Source organism: Cervus elaphus, chromosome 23 (assembly GCF_910594005.1).
Source record: "Cervus elaphus chromosome 23, mCerEla1.1, whole genome shotgun sequence".
NCBI lineage: Eukaryota > Metazoa > Chordata > Mammalia > Artiodactyla > Cervidae > Cervus > Cervus elaphus.
This window is the reverse complement of record NC_057837.1, coordinates 11,658,209-11,674,262: the sequence shown is the minus strand read 5'-3', so window position 1 is coordinate 11,674,262 and position 16,054 is coordinate 11,658,209.

Below are 16,054 nucleotides of genomic sequence, written 5' to 3'. Positions count from 1 at the left end.
ACTCATTTTTCTTAGGGTGCCCTCTAGCAGTGATTATCTAGTTAGCTTTCACTTCCTACTAATCTCAGGAACCTGGCTCTATAAAAATTAGGCTTCAGACACAAATTAATGGACTGAATATATTTTCTGTGATTCTGGGTTTTGACTTACTTGTCTAGTTTCTTTTCCAAGGACTTTCTTTTAGTTTCTCTAGGTAGTGTTGCTTATATTTTTCCAACTCTGCTTTATTAGAATCTTCAAAAGTTTTCCTCTTGGAGAGTTCAGATCCCAAGTCTTTAATTCTGAGTTCCATCTGACGTCTTATGGAAGCAATATGCTCCTCTTGGAACTGCTGCAAATTTCCTCAGATGCTGCTTGTATCTAAGTCAAATTTAAAAAGATAGTTTTGTTAATGATTATAACCTGAATATTTGCTCCATTCAGTTTTGAGTCAGGAATTCAGACGGCGATTTTAAATGTGAACATAAGAAAATTGGAACTTGAAGATAATCATCGTCAAGGCGACATGAATTAAATCTGAATTATAAAATTAATGTGGACTCAATGTTCTAGTGGTTATAGTAGTCTCCTGCATTGCAGGCGGATTCTTTACCAACTAGTCGATCAGGGAAGACCATATTAAAACATTACTAAAGCAAACTGCTGTTGTCATAAGCCCATATATTTATCACTACCCCCGGCCCATGCTTTCCTGTCTCTTGAAATGTTCCCTGCAGATCAACTTGACAATCCAAACACAGTAATACTTTCAAGTTTCAAGAACTATCTTTTCAAGGCCCAAGGGGTAAGACACCACAATTCAGCCTGTTTCTCTCTGATCCTCTCTAGCACTTTTACACAGGCACAGGTACCAAAGAAACATACACTTGTTGGGAGACTGGGACTCACACACGCCACACTACACACTATTGTTTCTAAAATAGATAACTAAGGAGGACCAACTCTATAGCACAGGGAACTCAACACTCTGTAACAGCCCATATGGGAAAAGTGTTTTTATAAAGAGCGGATATACATATATACACATAAGTGATTCACTTTGCTGCACCCCTGACACTAACACAACATTGTAAACCAACTGTACTCTCTAAACAACTTCTCCCGAGAAGAACGGAAGGAAGAGACACAAACATTTGGCTATAGACTGACCTGGCATTATGCAGCAATTTTTAGATAAAACTCACCTCGGAACCCAAAGTGTAGGGTAGCAAAATCAGGATATTGTCACTGTCTTCAAATTAAAAACAATAAGCAGCCCGGTGGCGGCAGGACGCACGCACCGGCCAAGCCCACCGCTGGAGCCCCCGGGCATTCTCTGGGCGCCCCGCCGGACCCACGCGGAGGGGGCCCGGGATCGACTGCCAGCTGCATGCTCCTCAGGCCAGATGGTGACCGCCTGCCCTCCCGCCTCCCAGGGCCCCATTTCCGGCTCACACGCCCCCTTCGCTGCAGGCCTGGCTCACAACGCCCCGAGGCGCCGGCCCGCGTGTCCCACTGACAGAGCCCCTTATCCGGCTCACACGCCCCCCCGCCCCCCTCCCCGGGCCTCCCGCCACGCGCCGGCCCGGTTCGCCGCTCACACGCTGCCGGCTCACGCTCCCCGCTCACACGCGCCCCTCTCCCCGCCCCGCGCCAGCCAAGTTCTCCGCTCACACGCTGCCGGCTCACGCTCCCAGCTCACACGCACCCCTCTCCCCGCCGACCCAGGTCCCGGGCTCAGGCTGCCGGCTCACGCTCCCCGCTCACACGCGCCCCTCTCCCCGCCGGCCCGGCTCGTCGCTCACACGCTGCCGGCTCACGCTCCCCGCTCACACGCACCCCTCTCCCCGCCCCTCGCCGGCCCGGTTCGCTGCTCACACGCTGCCGGCTCACGCTTCCCGCTCACACGCACCCCTCCGGAGGCTCCCCGCCGGCACGGCTCGCCGCTCACACGCTGCCGGCTCACGCTCCCCGCTCACACGCACCCCTCTCCCCGACCCTCGCCAGCCCGGTTCGTTGCTCACGCGCTGCCGGCTCACGCTCCCCACTCACACGCACCTCTCTCCCCGCTCCGCGCCGGCCCGGCTGGCCGCTCACACGCACCCCACTCCCCGCCGGCCCGGCTGGCCGCTCACACGCTGCCGGCTCACGCTCCCTGCTCACACGCGCCCCTCTCCCCGCCCCACGCCGGCCCGGCTCGCAGCTCACACGCTGCCGGCTCACGCTCCCCACTCACACGCACCCCTCTCCCCGCCCCACGCCGGCCCGGCTCGCAGCTCACACGCTGCCGGCTCCCGTTCCCCGCTCCCGCCAGCCCGGCTCGCCGCTCACACGCCCCCCTCGCCCCAGTGCGCCAGGCCGCGCTCCCCGCTCTCACGACCGCCAACGCCGGCACGTGCTCCCCGGCCGAACGCCCCACGCGCAGGCGCACGTCAGGCTCGCCGCCCACACAACCCCCGCCCCCAGGCGCCGGCCGTTGCTCGCCGCTCACACGCTGCCGGCTCACGCTCCCTGCTCACACGCACCCCTCTTCCCGCTCCCCGCCTGCCCGGCTCCCGGTCACACGCACCCCTACGGCCGCTCCCCGCCGGCCCGGCTAGCCGCTCACACGCGCCCCTCCGGCCGCTCCCCGCCGGCCCGGCTCGCCGCTCACACGCCGCCCTCGCCGCAGTGCGCCGGGCAGCGCTCTCCGCTCTCACGACCCCCGACGCCAGCACGCGCTCCCCGGCCGCACGCCCCCCGCGCAGGCGCACTCCCCGCTTGCCGCCCAGACAACCCCCGCCCCCAGGATCGGCGAGCGTGCTCGCCGCTCACACGCCCCCCGCGCGCCGCCGAGCTCTCAGAGGCCCAGCCTAAGTTCCCCGCCTGGCGCCTGCGCCAGGGTCTGCGAGAAGGCCATGGAGCCGACCATGGAGCCGGCCCTGGAGCCGCCCCGCGCGGCCGAGGGAACGCTGCCTGAGGCGGGGCGCCGTGAGGGCAGAGGCGAGCGGGCGCCTCCCGGGCCGCTGCTCTGGGGCTGCGCAGCCGCGAGCGGGATGGCGGGTGTGCCTGTGGCTCCACTCCGTGGCTGTGGGCAGGTCGGTTTCGGCAGCTTCCCGCGCGCGCGGGCGTCGCCGCCACTGCCTCTGCGCCCCCAGCGGCCCGCCGTCCTCGAAGCCTCTGTGCGCGCCGGCTCCGGTGGGCGTCTCGCCCCGGTGACGCGCGGAGAGACCAGGAGATGGGATCCTGGAGCTCAGGTGAGAGTTACACCAAGGAGGTGGGGACAGGGTAGCTCGGAGTTAGGGCCGAGCCCTGAGGGCTGCTGTGAGGGTAGCCCCACCGGGGAGCGGACCATGCAAACACCCTCCCCTCCCCGCCTGGGAAGGGCGGGCAGCAAGGGGGCTCTGGAGCCTGAGGTTCGCTCTTACACAAGGCATTTCAGAGAAGCCATGGGATTACTCTGTGTCTAGATAGCTGTCGCAGCTCTTATGGCTCATCTGGTCCAGAATCTGCCTGCAATGTGGGAGACCTGGATTCAACCCCTGGGTTGGGAAGATCCCCTGGAGAAGGGAAAGGCTACTCACTCCACTATTCTGGCATGGACTGTCCCAAAGAGTCAGACTTTGCAAAGAGTCAGAGTGAGCGACTTTCGCTTCACTAATTAAGGTGCTTCCCCACTGATGATGGGGCTTCCCTCATAGCTCAGTGGGTAAAGAATCTGCCTGCAGTGCAGGAGACCCGGGTTCGATTCTTTGGTTGGGAAGCTCCTCTGGAAAAGGAAATGGCAACGCACTCCAGTATTCCTGCCTGGAGAATCCCATGGACAGAGGTGCCTGGTGCTCTACAGTCCATGGGCTTGCCAGAGTGGGACACGATTTAGGGACTAAACCACCACGTAGCACTTTGGGGAATGGATTGGATAGAAGAAAGGCTGGTTCTTGGTGGGTTAGAATAGACAGCAGGAGAGATGGATGTGGTCAGCAGCCCGGTCGGAGGTCGCTCAACACCGTGTCCTGAGACGACAGGTCTTGTAGGTGAAGGAGTCTTTTGGGCCTAGAAAAGAGAACAACAGTCTCAAAGGCCCCTTGCTGAATCATCTAACTTTGGAGAAAACAAAGCATAACTTTAGTTCCATCCGGATGCTCCAGGCCAGCTGCATCTATCTGGGACTTATCACCCCCTGTCCGGAAACCTACCACCCCCTACACCCGCCCAGAAGACTTATCACCCCCTGCCCAACTACAAGTGTCATCTCAACAAAAGAATACTCAAAATATCCCGCCTGATTGACGTTTCCCTTATCGCTTCCACAAACCTCCCTATAAGTATGAAGCCTCCTTGATCCCTTTCGGCGCTCAGCCTGGTCGTTAGGCCGACTGTCGCCCCTCCTTGCCTGAATAAAGGTAACCTACTTCTGTTGAGGTCGTCTTTCCTTTTCTGCCTCGCCGGAACTGTACCTTACAGTAGGTACAAGGACAGGGGTGGAGGTGAGAGGAGTAGCAGGGGAGGGGAGGGACCGCGTCTCTGGAGGCTTTTCTCAGGTAGCAGAGGAAACATCTGGCAGTCAGCAGGAAGAGCCTTTGGGTAAGGTGAGTCTTGTTTTGAACATCCAAGAGCACTTAGTCTGACCCTTGGGCCATTTAACAGATGGGGAAGCTGAGCCACTGGAATTACGCATCAAGTTAAAGGGCTTGTCTGAACTTGCAGCTGTTGGAAGCAGAGCCCCAACTTGAACAGTTTTCTTCGGTTGCAGTCTGTTATTCTTGCAACTTCAGGCAGTTACCTTATCTAAAAAGTTAGGAGACCACAGTGGGAGGTTCCCTGGAGCCCTAGAACTCAGAGGGCTTATTGTTCAGTCCCTAAGTCATGCCCCAGTCTTTATGGCCGCATGTATTGAGGCACGACACCAGGCTTCCCTGTTCTTCCCTGTCCCTCTGAGTTTGCTCAAATTCATGTCCATTGGGTCAGTGATGTCATCCAACCATCTCACCCTCTGTAGCCCCCTTCTCCTTGGTCATATCCTGAATCTTTCCCAGCATCAGGGTCTTTTCCAATGAGTCAGGTCTTTACATCAGGTGGCCAAAGTATTGGAGCTTCAGCATCAGCATCGGTCCTTCCAAGGAATATTCAGGGTTGCTTTCCTTTAGGATTGACTGGATTGATTTCCTTGCTGTCCAAGGGACTCTCCAGAGACTTCTCTAACTCTACAGTTCAAAAGCATCAATTCTTCGGTGCTCAGCCTTCTTTATGGTCCAACTCTCATATCCGTACATGACTCCTGGAGAAACCATAGCTTTGATTATAGGGACTTTTGTCTGCAAAGTGGTATCTCTGCTTTTTAAAGCCCTCTCTAGGCTTGTCATAGCTTTTCTTCCAAGGAGCCAGGGTCTTTAAATTTCATCGCTGCTGTCACCATCTGCAATGATTTAGGAGCCCAAGAAAATAAATTCTGCCACTGTTTTCATTTTTTCCCCATCTATTTGCCATGAAGCGATAGGACCAGATACCATGATCTTAGTTTTTGAATGTGGAATTCTAAGCCAGATGTTTGAGAGGGGTGGAGGCTTTCCAATAAGTCCCCACTAGGGTGGGAAGACTAGATCACACGGGGAGAAAGGAGCGCAAAGGCGCAGACACTGCCCACAGGTGCTGGCTTTTCAGCCTGTGAGTCCAACTGTCTGTTTGGCTCAGACTTGAAGTGTTGGTTTCCCACTTTGGGAAGTGGCAGGGAGGAGGAGGGGAATCAGGGGTGAACTTACAAGTGTAAAATCACTGGCTTTTCTGGGTCTTAGAGGGCGTCGGTGCACCTTTTCCTGCAGTCCTGGCTGCCTTTGGGGGCTGGCCACTGGGACAGCTGAGCTGGGTTAGACTAAGAATTGGTCTTGATCTGATCCACCCCTCACACCCTGGACCCACACATGCTTTCGAGAATCATGCCTCCGTGGCAGATGGTAGCTGGTTGAGAGCAAGGACTCTGCCTTTTTCATTCCAGAATCCCTCATGGTTAGGTGCTGTGTTTGGCAGATTGGAATGATGCCCTTTGTATCTGCAGAACTGATAACCATTTGAGTCTTTAGGAAAACTATCTTGAGTTCCCAGGGGCTTGCAGCTGGTGGTGGGAGCACAAAATGATGCAATTCCCAGTGTGAATTTTAACAGTTTCAATCTTAAAAAAATAAATAAAAATTTAGATCTGGAAACTCGGTTGTATCTTTACAAGTTTATTTCATACTTGTCTTTTGTATACCTGCTGATCTAATCGTGCAAGAGTTTCAGCTGTCCCTTAAAATAATATTTGTGGGAGAAGGAATATTGAATTGAATTCTAGGAAAGCAGACTTTTCCATGATATCTTTTTAACCAGTTGATGAAAGAGTCGGTAGAAGGCAAGCTTTCATTTTTCATTAGAAATCATTTCTTACATTGAAGCTGCATTAAATAGTGTAATTTTGTAGTTATACCCGTAGTGCTAAAGCATTTTTTTTTTGCTAATGCTTTTATTTTGGCTCTAACAGTAAATGGGTTGCTTATCGTTGTTTTGTTTCGAGATTTTTTTTTTTTCTTTTGGTTGTCATTGTTACAGCATTATTGGGTGTTTTTTTTGGTAAAATTTTTAATTGAAATATAGTTTATTTACAGTGTTTCAGGTGTAGGTGTTGCTTGTTCACAGACATTGTGTAGCATTTATGAATTTTATAATTCTCATGTTTTTATCCTTCCAAGGGAAGTTTTTTTAGAAATTTGCCAAAGTAGATAGCAGAAAAACTCCTTTGACCTTTCTGTTTTCTATCCTAGCAGTGTGTAGGGTTTTTTTGGGGGGGTGGTGGGTAGTAACCTTTTAAGATCCTTTTCCAATAAATGAGTATTTTACCTGCTTTTGTCATGTGTTATTACGTCTGTAGACTATTGGCTTTTTGTCATTAGTTTTATTGAGGTATGATTTATGTACAACACAGTACACATTTTACTAGAGTTTTGACAAATGTATACAGTCCTTGTAACCAGCAACCCAACCAAGATGTCTGCCATCCCAAGGATTCTCTTTTCTCTTTTGTGGCACTGGCTACCTCCCACCTGCAGCCTGAGGCAGCCAAGGATTTTCTTTCCCCTACAGATTATATTTGTCTTTTTTACTGTATTTCTGGAGTCAGCATGCCAGCAATTGCAAACTTTTCTGTACAGGGCCAGTTAAAAGCATACAGTGTGTACTACTTTCTGTCTGACTTCTCAGTATGGTGTCTTTAAGATTATCCTCAGTGACTGTGTTGATTGTGTATTTTATTAGTAAGTCATTCATTTTTATTGTTTTTAAATGTGGTTAACAATGCAAAACTTAAATGTTGCCATTTCTAACCATTCTTCTGTGTCCACTTCAGTGGCATTAATTATATTCACATTGTTGTGCAACCATCACCTCTATTTCCAAAGCTTTCTCATAACCCCAAATGAACGCTATAGCTTTTAAGCAGTAACTACCCACTCTTCTACCCCCTCAGCCTGGTAGCCTCTAATCTACTTTGTTTCTATGAGTTTGCCTATTCTAGACATTTCAGAATGTTGCATCATACCATATTTGTCCTTTTGTGTCTGGCTTATTTCACTAATCAGTGTTTTCAAAGTTCATGTTGTTGTATGTATCAGCACTTTTTTTTTTATTTTTTTGGACTGAGCAATATTCCGTTGAATAGACATACTTTGTATGAACATAGGTGTTCAGTTCTCTTGAGTGTATACCTAGAAGAGGAATTGCTGGATAATGTGGGAATTCGAAATTTGACTTTTTGTGGACCCACAAGACTTTTTCTACAGGGCTGTACCATTTTACATTCCTACCTGCATTGGACAAGGGTTCCAGTTTCTCCCCATCCTCTGCAACACTTGTCATTATAGCCATGTTAGTAGGTGTGGAAGGACTATTGGTTTTTCATAAAGTACATAAGCATAGAGTGTTGCTACAAACTTGGTGGGGGAATTAAGGAGTGTAATTTTATATGTTCCAGGAGGATGGACTGAGGCAAGTTCTGGAGGAGATGAAAGTTTTATATGAGCAAAACCTACCTGATGTGTAAGTTGGTAAGCTGATATTCTAAAACAGTTTAAGAAATAGGATATTGATGTCAGATCATCTTAACATTAGTTTTTGGATATGTTTTCTTTTTTTTTAAATTCTCTGTGAGCCTGATCATACCCTAGCTATACAGAAGTAGAAGGATTTGTGTTAATGATTGTTATGTCTCCAGGGACCAAATAGTGCTTGGCACATGGTAGGTGTTCAATAAATACTTCTCGTTTGACTGGTATGACTTGAGCGGAATTAGGGTGGATCCAAGAGAGATGACACAAGAGCAAGTAAGAGACCTAATGAGTGAAGTGTATTGTTTCCGCTGCTTGTTTTCCTCAGGTGAGGCCTTAGTGGGTTTAAAGGGAGAACAGGCAGTTTGCAAATTTAGCAGGAGTAGCAGTGACTTCCGAAACCTTGAGTGAAGTGGGCTGGGAACTCCTGCTGCAGAACACTACAGCTTGGTAGGTTAGAGGGCTCTGGAGTTGCAGACTGTTCAGAGCCAAGCATGGGAGTGGGCACAGAGGAGATTTGAGCTGAATGACAGACTTCAGAGCACCTGTGGTTGGGTGAAGAATAAGATACAAGACTACTGACTGCTGGAGGAAAACTGAGTTATTGAGAGCTCATCCTGGAGAGAAGTATGTCTGCAACTTGAGCTTTCGTCCCTGGCCTTGTTCGGTAGTGTTTTCATCAGTTAGTTGGGCGTAGAAATCAGTAGCGTGCTGTTAGGGTGTGTGGAGGACACAGAACAGTAGGAACACTTTGCAGTGACTGTTTAAGGATAGATGCTGATGAACGAGGAGCTGATGTGCAAGAGATCTGCAGTAAATGTAAGGGAAATGGAAAGTCCTGCACTCAGGTTCCCAAGTCCTTCATTTGTTCCTGCAACAGATATGCACTCAGCAGTTATGAGCTGATAAAGGGCTCTGGTGTTTCCGTTGTAAACAGCGGAATCAAGAGGTTTGCCCCCGTGGCCACCAACAGTGTCATGCAGAAGGCAGATGTTCAATGCAGGTAATGCGGGTCAGAGTACGTGCCGTGAAGGAAAACACCACACTTGGAGAGAGTGTCATGCACTCAAAATATTGGTAGATGGAGAAATCCGGGAAATTCTCTCCGAGGAAGAGACTCTTCAGCTGGAGCCTGAAGACGCGGGTTTTAGCGAGGAAGTAACTGTGGGCAGAGAGCATTCTTGTTATAGAAAAATAGTTCTATAGGAAACATTCATATGTATTACATAAACATGCAGATGTGTTAAGAACATTGTTACAACATCTTGGACAGAAGCCTAGTCCCTGTTCTGCTGCAGCCAACCTCTTTCCTCTTCCTGGTGGCAACCGCTCTCCTGAAGCTGCTGCACGCCCCCTCCCTCCATCTGTCTGCACATTTACTGTAAGTGCGTGAATGAGAAAAACCTTAAACTGCTGGAAGAGATGGAAAGCTCAGATCTGGGGTAGGAGGACTCAACAACATAATGTGAACTCTTCTCTCCATGCACATATGGTTGCTTAACCTATGACAAAGAGGCAAGGATGGACAGTGCGGAAAACCCTCTTCAATAAGTGATGCTTGGAAATCTGGACAGCTCCGTAAAAGAATGAAATTAGAACATTCTCTGATACCATAGACAAAAGTATACTTGAAATGCATGAAAGACCTACGTGGAAACTTTTAGAGGAAAACATAGGCTGAACACTCTTTGAGGGAATTCTCTGGCAGTCCAAGGGTTAAGACTTGGCACTTTCACTGCTGTGGGCCTGAGTTCGATCCCTGGTCAGGGAACTAAGATCCACAAGTCGCATGGCACAGCCAAAAGAAAGCACTCTGACATAAATTGCAGAAATATCCTTTTTGATCCATGTCTTAGAGTACCGAAAATAAAAGCAAAAATAAACACATGCGACTCAGTTATACTTAAAAGCTTCTGCACACCAAAGGAAACAATAAACCAAACAAAAAGCTAACAGAGAGGGAAAAAATATTTGCAAAGGAAGCAACTGACAAGGGATTAATCTCCAAAATATACAAATAGCTCATGTAACTCTATGTCAAGAAAATTAAAATAACCAGAAACCCAATTTAAAAATGGGCAAAACAAATAAATAAAAATACAAAATAGAAATGGACAGAAGACTGTAATAGACAGTTCTCCAAAGAATACATACAGATTGCCAGTAGCCACATGAAATGATGTTCAGCATCACAAATTATCAGAGAAATGCATGACAGACCAGCAATGAGGTATCACATCACACTGGTCAGAATGGCCATCATCCAAAAGTCTACAAATAATAAAAGCTGGAGAGGATATAGAGAAAAGGAAACCATCCTACATTACTGGTAAAACTGTAAATTGGTACAGCCACTATGGAGGACAGTGTGGAAGTTCCTTAAAAAGATGAAAATATAATAGAACTACTGTATGATCCAGAAGTCCCACTCTGGGGCATATATCTGGAGGAAACTAATTCAAAAAGATATACATACTCCAGTGTTCATTCCAAACTCCCTTTCCTTCCAAGGTTGCCACATACCATTGAGCAGAGTGGCCCATGCTATACAGTAGGAAAGACGATTGAGTTTTCCACCTTGGATCCATCACTTACTGTCAGATGGCTTTGGTGAGGCTACTTGACATTCCCTGAGGGGAGCAGCTGCTCAGCTTCTGCTGGAGGAACCAGGAGATGGGTTCCCCTCTGTCCCCTCCCCAACAGCACATTCCTTGGCCCTGGTCCACTGGTACTTTGTCTTGTCCAGGCAGAAATGTTTAGGCCTGAGTCCTGCTCCTCTTCAGTCGAGACCCTTCATCATTAGCCTTCCTCTACTCACCATCCTGGGGTCTGGGGCCTGGTGCCCACCTGTCCCAGGCCCACTGCCTCCTGGCCTCCTGCCCACTCTCCAGAGCAGCTGGACCCCTCCCTCCTCCCCAGCCTTACCTTGATTATACCTAATGTCCACCCTTACTAAACTAGCGTTCCACCTAGTGACGGCACGTCCCTGATTCTGCAGAAACAGTGATAATGTACAAATTAATAAGAGTAGTGATCGCTGCCACGTGTACACTTAACAAAATGCCCCTTTACTCTGCCTGATAACCTCCAACACCCACAGCTTCATAAAGTGATGCTGGGATGAGTCAATTGAGGCTGAGGGTTTAAACTTGATATTTGAGCTGGGATTTGCACACGCGCAACCTGCCTGCCACCAAAATCTAACTCTTTCTGCTGCAGCCCTTGGTTTTTCTTTATCACTGTGGGGGTTAGCTGATATTAGTGCCAGATCAGTGCTGGAACAGCCTTGCTGGGTGTGACCTATCCCTCTTCCTCCCCAGGCAAACAGTCTAATTTGCAGGCTGAGATCACAGTAGACAGGAGATAGATACATGGATCCATAGACAAATGGAGAAAATAAATTGGTTGAAATATATGAGGCTCATTTTGAGGCAGAGCCAGAGTAATAATTCAAAAGGATTCCAGCATCCCGAGCTTTGCCTTATCCACATACTACTACGATTTCTCTTCTCAATGCTGAGGGCCCAGACATGGCCTTTGGGTTCTGCACTCCTACAGATGTGGTTTATTTAAGCATCTGAACGCCAGCAGCCCACCTTCCTTTAGACAGATTTCTTGTGCTCTGACAGCTTCAGAAATTAACCAGGGAGCAGGTGTGGACACAGCAGCCCAAGCACTGCTTGGAGCTGCAGGCTGCACTTGCCTGGGTCCTGGAGAAATTATTCTCCCATTCCTCAGCCTCATTCACAGGCTGAAGACAGCCCCAGGGCCCATCCCTGCCCATGATAAAGAATCCTCTCTCTCCGCCCCGCACACACCCAGGTTCAGACCTGGGCCAATTTCACCACCTTTCAGGTTGGCTGTTGCCTGTCCTCTGATTTCAGTGTTGACCATCTGGTGATGTCCATGTGTAGCGTCTTCTCTTGTGTTGGTGGAAGAGGGTGTTTGCTATGACCAGTGTGTTCTCTTGGCAAAACTCTATTAGCTTTTGCCCTGCTTCATTCTATACTCCAAGGCCAAATTTGCCTGTTACTCCAGGTGTCTCTTGACTTCCTACTTTTGCATTCCAGTCCCCTAGAATGAAAAGGACAACTTTTTTGGGTGTTAGTTCTAAAAGGTCTTGTAGGTCTTCATAGAACCATTCAAATTCAGCTTCTTCAGCATTACAGGTTGGGGCATAGGCTTGGATTACCATGGTATGAATGGTTTGCCTTGGAAACGAACAGAGATCATTCTGTCATTTTTGAGACTGCATCCAAGTCCTGCATTTGGGACTCTTTTGTTGACCATGATGTCTACTCCATTTCTTGTAAGGGATTCCTGCCCACAGTAGTAGATATAATGGTCATCTGAGTTAAATTCACCCATTCCTGTCCATTTTGGTTTGCTGATTCCTAGAATGTCAACATTCACTCTTGCCATCTCCTATTTGACCACTTCCAATTTGCCTTGATTCATGGACCTAATGAATTATCCTATGCAATATTGCTCTTTGCAGCATCGGACCTTGCTTCTATTCGGTCACATCCTCACCTGGGTATTGTTTTTGCTTTGGCTCCATCCCTTCATTCTTTCTGGAGTTATTTCTCCATTGATCTCCAGTAGCATATTGGGCACCTACTGACCTGGGGAGTTCCTCTTTCAGTATCCTATCATTTTGCCTTTTCATACTGTTCATGGGGTTCTCAAGGCAAGAATACTGAAGTGGTTTGCCATTCCCTTCTCCAGTAGACCACATTCTGTCAGACCTCTCCACCATGACCCGTCTGTCTTGGGAGGCCCCATGTGGCATGGCTTAGTTTTATTGAGTTAGACAAGGCTGTGGTCCATGTGATCAAATTGGCTAGTTTTCTGTGATTATGGTTTCAGTGTGTTGGCCCTCTGATGCCCTCTCACAATACCTATTGTCTTACTTGGGTTTTTTGTACCTTGGACGTGCGGTATCTCTTCATGGCTGCTCCAACAAAGTGCAGCCGCTGCTCCTTACCTTGGACGAGGAGTATCTCCTCATGGCTGCCCCTCCTGACCTTGAACATGGAGTAGCTCGTCTCGGCCCTTCTGTGCCGACGCAGCTGCCGCTCCTTGGATGTGGGGTTTCTCCTCTCAGTCGCCTTCCCTGACCTCAGACTTGAGGTAGCTCCTGTTAGTCAGCAAACACAAGACCGGGAGCTGACTGTGGGTCAGATCATGAACTCCTTATTGCCAAATTCAGACTTAAATTGAAGAAAGTTGGGAAAAGCACTAGACCATTCAGGTATGATCTAAATCATATTTCTTAGGATTATACAGTGGAAGTGAGAAATAGATTTAAGGGACTTGGTCTGATAGACAGAGTGCCTGATGAACTATGGATGGAGGTTCATGACATTGTACAGGAGACAGGGATCAAGACCATCCCCATAGGAAAGAAATGCAAAAAAGCAAAATGGCTGTCTGAGGAGGCCTTACAAATAGCTGTGAAAAGAAGAGAAGTGAAAAGCAAAGGAGAAAAGGAAAGATATTCGCATTTGAATGCGGAGTTCTAAAGAATAGCAAGGAGAGATAAGAAAGCTTTCCTCAGCTATCAATGCAAAGAAATAGAGGAAAACAACAGAATGGAAAAGACTTGAGATCTCTTCAAGAAAATTAGAGATACCAAGGGAACATTTCATGCAAAGATGGATTCGATAAATGGTATGGTCCGAACAGAAGCAGAAGATATTAAGAAGAGGTGGCAAGAATACACAGAAGGACTGTACAAAAAAGATCTTCACGACCCAGATAATCACGATGGTGTGATCTCTCACCTAGAGCCAGACATCCTGGAGTGTGAAGTCAGGTGGGCCTTAGAAAGCATCACTATGAACAAAGCTAGTGGAGGTGATGGAATTCCAGTTGAGCTATTTCAAATCCTGAAAGATGATGCTGTGAAAGTGCTGCACCCAATATGCGCGCAAATTTGGAAGACTCAGCAGTGGCCACAGGACTGGAAAAGGTCCCCAAGCAAGGCAATGCCAGAGAATGTTCAAACTACTACACAATTGCACTCATCTCACACACTAGTAAAGTAACGCTCAAAATTCTCAAAGCCGGGCTTCAGCAATACGTGAACTGTGAACTTCCAGATGTTCAAACTAGTTTTGGAAAAGGCAGAGGAACCAAAGATCAAGTTGCGAACATCTGCTGGCTCATAGAAAAAGCAAGAGTTCCAGAAAAACATCTATTTCTGCTTTATTGACTATGCCAAAGCCTTTGACTGTGTGGATCACAATCAACTGTGGAAATTCTGAAAGAGACGGGAATAGCAGACCATCTGCCCTGCCTCGTGAGAAACCTATATGCAGGTCAGGAAGCAATAGTTAGAACTGGATATGTACCAACAGACTGGTTCCAGACAGGAAAAGGAGTACGTCAAGGCTGTATATTGTCACCCTGCTTATTTAACGTATATGCAGAGTACATCATGAGAAACGCTGGGCTGGAAGAAGCACAAGCTGGAATGCCGGGAGAAATATCAATAACCTCAGATATGCAGATGACACCACCCTTATGGCAGAAAGTGAAGAGGAACTAAAAAGCCTGTTGATGAAAGTGAAAGAGAAGAATGAAAAAGTTGGCTTAAAGCTCAACATTCAGAAAACTAAGGTAATGGCATCTTGTCCCATCACTTCATGGGAAATAGATGGGGAAACAGTGGAAACAGTGGCTGACTTTATTTTACTGGGTTCCAAAATCACTGCAGATGGTGACTGCAGCCATGAAATTAAATGACATTCACTGCTTGGAAGGAAAGTTATGATCAACATAGATAGCATATTAAAATCAGAGACATTACTTTGCCAACAGAGGTCCAGCTAGTCAAGGCTATGGCTTTTCCAGTGGTCATGTATGGATGTTGGACTGTGAAGTTGGACTGTGAAGAAAGCTGAGCGCCAAAGAATTGATGGTTTTGAACTGTGGTGTTGGAGTAGACTCTTGAGAGTCCCTTGGACTGCAAGGAGATCCAACCAGTTCATCCTAAAGGCGGTCAGTCCTGGGGGTTTCTTGGAAGGACTGATGCTGAAGCTGAAACTCCAGTACTTCGGCCACCTCATGTGAAGAGTTGACTCTTTGAAAAAGACCCTGATGCTGGGAGGGATTGGGGGCAGGAGGAGGAGGGGATGACAGAGGATGAGATGGTTGGATGGCATCGCCGACTCAATGGACATGAGTTTGAGTAAACTCTGGGAGTTGGTGATGGACAGGGAGGCCTGGCGTGCTGCGATTCATGGGTTCTCAGAGACTTGGACATGGCTGAGCGACTAAAGTGTTGCCTATCCTGCGGGATCAGAAATGATAGGTTTACATTACACTGTGAGTTTGGATCAGAATGTGCTCTTGAGCCAATGCATGTTCCCTGCTTCTTCCCAGCCTTAGCCACTAGCTGGGAAGAGAAAAACACTCATTGCTCTTTCCTGGGAGCCAGGCTGAGGCAGGTTGAACATGCGCTCCAGCTGTTCTCCACACCCAGGTTACATTTAATCACAGCGCCGTGTCCGCCGCACAGACTCAGGGCAGGAGTCCCCTCACCGTGGGGAAGTGACCACAGCCCGTGACCGCATGCACGCCAACCCGCCCCCTCCCCACCTGTGGGGACAGACCCGTGACTCAGGGTCTTGCGCTCTTTTTCCCTCCAGTGAGGGTCCAGCTCGTGGCCTCACCACGTGACGTTTGTACCCTGGTAATGTCCCTGGCAGCTTTCTCTGAACCTTACCATCTGGCACCCGGGACCTGAAGTGCTGAGGGCTCTCCCCCTTCACTGTAGGCGAGCCGTTTGATTTCATCTCCTCTCGAGTCCGTGGCAGAGAGGAGAACAGTTCCACAGAGTGAGGGAGCAGAATCTAGGCTGCGGCGAGGAGGAGAGCGTGGGGCTGGGCAGCTCCTTCAGGGTGTTTGGTTCTGGGTTGAGCACCGTTCAGGCTGCAGGGGAAGGGGGCAGCATAGTTGAGGGAGAGGGTTTTTTTTTTTTTTGATATATTTTGAAGTGAAGGATAATTGCTTTACAG